The sequence below is a fragment of the Capsella rubella genome, unplaced genomic scaffold, assembly GCF_000375325.1.
Source record: "Capsella rubella cultivar Monte Gargano unplaced genomic scaffold, Caprub1_0 scaffold_11, whole genome shotgun sequence".
Taxonomy (NCBI): domain Eukaryota; kingdom Viridiplantae; phylum Streptophyta; class Magnoliopsida; order Brassicales; family Brassicaceae; genus Capsella; species Capsella rubella.
The window spans coordinates 41,524-47,181 of NW_006238913.1; positions in this window are offsets into that span (position 1 = coordinate 41,524).

Here is a 5,658-nt window from a genome sequence, read left to right on the forward strand (position 1 = left end):
CGACAAAAAAAAAAAGAATAACCACAATATACAAGGTATATATCATTAATTAGAAGTATGTTGATCCCAGTCTTAAAAATAAGGGATATAACTAGATTAACCCAAATTTAGAAGTTAATTACTAAACTAACTCATAAAATATATGGGTTAATTGAGTTCTTTTCATATCTAAAATAACCTTTTGGCTTTGTTAGGAAGAAAATAAAAGTCAATTTTACCCTTAAAAATTCCAGCGATTTTGAAAAAATTGAAAAATAATTTATAAAGTTTGTCGGACTAGTTATGACAGATTTGTTTATGAATCCAACGGGTATTTTTGGCATGAAAGATTTTTTTCGACCGATTTATTTTCGACGACTCGTTTATTTAGAAATAGTTACGACAGATTTATAATTAGTGACAAATTCACTTTTTACGACAGATTTATTAATAAAGACACCATAGACTTTCATAATATATGACAAATTTGTTATGATGTTTGGCAGATTTATTTTTCACAGTTATTTCAGGCTTTTTTCGTAAAAAAATATGTCATATTGTGATAGCTTTTTTTAACAAAAGTATAATTACTAGTTTGACATTTAGTGATAATAGATTTGTTTAAGGTTACGACAAATTTTTAAATTTAACCAAAAATCTGTCGTTTGATAACATATTTGTTTAAGTTTTTTTAAAAATTACTAGAATGACCTACGTTGAGACCATTTTTTATGCATATTATGACATATTTCTTAATGAGTCTAGTGGCAGTTTTATTTCAAAAAATATGTTGTTTGATAACAGATTTGTAGATGTAGGAATATTGACAACTAGCCCTGAGACCAATTATCCGACATCCGTGATCCGATCCAGGATCCGTTGCGATCCGCTCCGAAAAACCGGATATCCGGATAGGGTGGAGGCAAATCCGGATAGTGAAATAACGGATCCGGCCGGATACGGATTCAGATAGTGGAAAATTTTAGACCGGATATCCGGATCCGACATTTTTAATATTTTATCATTATTTTTATATATTAAAAATTATGTTTCTTATTATTTTTTTATAAATTAATACATTTTTAATTTTAGTTTTAAAACAATTTATGAAAAAAATTTAAAAATGAAAAATACCGGATACGGATATCCGCGGATATTCTGTTTTTTATACAAATATCGGTACTTGGATATCCGGGATAACGGATACAGAGCCGGATATTAAAGCTATGGATCCCCCGGATACGGATACAGATCCAGATATTCTAAAAAAGGCCCGATATCCGGCTCAGCCCCAGGCCTATTGACAACTTTTTTTTTTATTTTATGACAGATTTGTATATTAAATATAATCATGACAGCTTTTATTTTATTTTTTCTATAATTTTTATATATTAAATTTATTAAAAAAACGCCTTAAAAATTTATTTTTAAATGGTGACTAAATGCAAGAATAACAAAGTTAGTGAGACTGATAATGATTGATTATTTTTAAGTTCTTAGATTTTAGATTTCTAGGTTTTAAAAATTATTGTAATTTTAAAATTTATTTTTCTATTATTTTATTATTATTACTAAAAATTATTTAGATTTTTAGATATTTTATTCTATAAATTCACTAAAATTATAAATAAAATAGACTTTCTAATTTGTTTAATTATATATTATGTATTTTAGAATTGTTTACAAGTTTTTTATTTCTATATATCTTATTTTTATTTCATGTTTATTTTTTACTTTGTTTTGTATAAATTTTGATTAGCTTATTATGACATACTTAATATAAGTGTGACTGACTTTCTGTATTAAATTCCATTTTTTAAGTTTTGGTTTTTTGGTCTTTTTACATTATTTTTTTTTTTGTCAACAATATTAAGATTAACTCAAAAGAGCCAATTGGGGGAACAAGTGTCAACAAACTTGACAAAATGCGGGAGGGCACGAACTTTTCGTGCCAGAGAGTCCGCTTTTACATTTTGATTACGAGATATAAGAGAAAGAGAAAAATTTGAGAATTCTTCCCTATCACTCCTGATGTCGTCTAGGTAAACAGAGAAAGCTGGCCATTCAGTAGGAGAAGACACCATCTTCACCAGGTCGGAACAGTCCGTGAGAAAAATCATATCTCTGAAGTTGTGTCCTATCATGCAGCGCATTGCCCAAACTAGAGCTGCGACTTCCGCATGTAGAGGAGAGAGACTGCGGCGAGGATTCGTTGCTCCCATCCATGTTGCTGAGTCTGGAGCATGCTGGCAATACCATCCTAATCCTACCGACAAGTCAGTTTCCTTCCAAGATCCATCAACAATACATCTATACCCTGACGAGGTATGAGGTAGAGAAACCGAGCGAAACCGGGGCGCGGAAGCCACTGGTAAGGTCGCTTCTGGAGCCTCTGATTCCTCTATCTGCGCTGCATCCCTTGATCCCGCCTTAGTCTGATCAATCCTCACTACCTCCATCGGATTTTTGTCCTTATTATCAAAAACCTTGGCATTGCGTGCCTTCCATATATACCATAATAACCAAGGAATAAATCTAGCTTGATCATCCTTCAGGGATAATCGAAGGATATAATCCATATTCGCATACACCGACATTGTCGGGAAAGAGAGAAGGCCCACTGGAATATTCCCCAACGCCCATACTTGACGCGTCAGAGGGCATTCAAAAAGCACATGATTAACCGTCTCAACCTGCGCAGTGCAACGTGCACATCTAGTATCGCAGTTGATACCCCGATGAAATAAATTAGCCGTTACTGAAATGCAACCAGTCAGGACTTGCCACATAAAATGTTGTAATTTGGGTGGGCATCTTATCTTCCAGACTGTTGCCAACAGTGGTAGGATATCTGGACCATACACCTGAGGAACAGGGTTTCGAGGGTCCTTTAACCGTGCCACGTGGTAATCTGATTTTACCGTATAATTCCCATGTTTTGTAAAATGCCAACCCAACCGGTCCTCCACCGGCCGATTACCTACCGGTACGGCAGATATTAGGGATACATCGTCTGGACAAAAATGCTCACGGAGAACGTCCACCCGCCAAGAATTAGTCTGGCGATCTATCAGTTGATTTATCTGTAAAAAAAGGGTCCATATGCAGCCCATTACTTAATGCTGGTCTCGGGAATTGAGCAGGAACTCAGGGATCCGTCCACACTGAAACAGATTCCCCAGAACCAACCCTTTTAATGAGTCCTCTACTTACCAGAGATCTAGCTGAAGTTATACTTCTCCACCCATAAGAAGGAGAATACGACCTAATCGGCTCCATTGGAGTTGAATTTTGATAGTACCGTCCTTTAAAAACCCGCGCAAAAAGTGACTCTGGAACGTCAATTAATCTCCACAGCTGCTTTGCGAGAAGTGCTGAATTAAAGTCATTAACGTCTCGGAAACCCAAACCTCCCGACAGCTTACTAGAGCACAATTTATCCCAAGCTTTCCAATGCATTCCCCCTGATTGACCATCCGAACTCCACCAGAATTTTGCCACCGCACTTGTCAATTTCGAAGTGATCGTCTTCGGGAGCCAAAAACATGACATAACATACGTCGGTAAAGCTGAGGCTACCGATTTAATCATGACTTCCTTTCCCCCCTTTGACAACAACTTAGCCGACCAACCATTAATATGAGTATTCAGTCTGTCCCGGACAAAGGAGAAAACCTGTGTTTTAGCGCCCCCTAGACTTTCAGGCAAGCCAAGATAAGAACCCATTCCCCCGATGTTTGTAATACCTAGAGCCCCCTGGATTTCTACTCTACTAGTTGCATCCACCGTGTGACCAAACTGAAGTGATGATTTAGCAAAATTAATTTGCTGACCCGACACCCGTTCGTATTGCTTCAATACACCCAGAATTACCGCACATTGATCCGTATTAGCTTTGCAAAAAAATAAACTATCATCCGCAAACAACAAATGAGAAATTGTCGGGCACTTATTAGCTACTTTGATTCCCGTGATTAATTTTTCCTGCTCCGCTCGCCGAAGATTCGCAATAAGAACTTCCGTACATAAAATAAATAAATACGGTGATAATGGATCCCCTTGCCGAAGCCCACGTCCAGGTATAATTGATCCTCGAGGTTGACCATTTAGTAGGACCCGGTATTCTACCGATGATATACAGAACATTATCTATGAAATCCATGATTCGCAAAACCCAAATTTCCTAAGTAAGCGATCTATGAACTCCCATTCAACCCTATCGTACGCTTTGCTCATGTCTGTTTTGATAGCCACGTATTTTCCCTTGCAAGAAGGATTGGTACGAAGACCATGAAACATTTCTTGAGCAATGAAAATATTATCCGAAATCAATCGTCCCGCTACAAAGGCCGACTGCGTCTCCGATATGAGTCTTGGTAAAACCGATTTTAGTCGTTGACAGAGGACTTTCGAAATTATTTTGTAACCTACATTACACAGACTAATTGGCCGAAGTTCCGACATTCTGGTAGGTCTGTCCACTTTCAGGATGAGACAAATATTTGTCTGATTTAACCGCTTATCAAACTCACCTGTAATAAAAAAGTCGTTCACAAAATGAACCAAATCCTCCTTCACGATACGCCACGCCTTTTAAAAAATAAAGCCGTCATACCGTCCGGACCCGGTGCCTTATCCGGGTACATCATAAACAGTGCGTCGTGGACCTCTTTTTCTGTAGCCGGTCCTGTTAAAAACGCATTAACGTCTGATACTAGGATTTTTCTATCAATTACCCTAGAGTACTATCATGTCATTGCAGTACAATAGGTATCAATCCAATCAGGTGTGATGCTAGCAATCAAGATATATCAGAGATGATTTAGTCAAGCAAGCATAAATGACTTTTGGTTTTCAGCGATCCTAAGCGAACATGTTAAACATGCAATAAATGTAAAGCTGTAAAACATAGACTACCATGCATAAACTAAAACGTAATGATTATTGATACTGGCAAGAAAACAAAGCAGACCAAGTAAATAACAAGAGAATTAAACAGAAAGCACAAATGGATAGAAGATCCCGAGGATGAGGTTATTGATGTAGGTGGAGTATGCTAATCTACTTCGAGTGTTTATCAAACTGCAAACATTCTAATCCCTAGACAATGAACTTCTAATACTAGTCAATCCAATCTCTTGGCAGAAACTATCAAGTTTACAACACTTCCTAATCTCAATTCTCATTGATGAAACATGCAGTAAACAGGCATAAAGAAACAGCTCATTAATGTCAATAAACATCTTAGACAACCAATCTCTTGGGCTAAGCATGTAAATCTCTGGCACTAGTTGGTTCAGACATTTCATCATATACCTTTCGGGTATGAAATGTCTGTGACCTAGTTCCAATTGATCAGAGAAGAACTAGCTAATAAAACTCTAGTCCAGAAGGGAAACAAAATGAATCTAACATAAACACTCTAGCAAACTAACATCCTCCACCTAATCTATCCCATCCTCAAGAACCCTAACACTACTCAGACACAGAAATCATGTTAAACATCATGAAACAAGAATCGTTCAAAACATGCATAATAATAAGGATGATAGGAAGAGTAACAACAATGATTTCAGAACTAGTTGCAAAATCTCAATAACTCAAAAGAAATATGAATTACAATTCTCAGGATCGTTTGGTGGCTACAACAAAAACCTAATAAAAATAAAACTCCGTCCC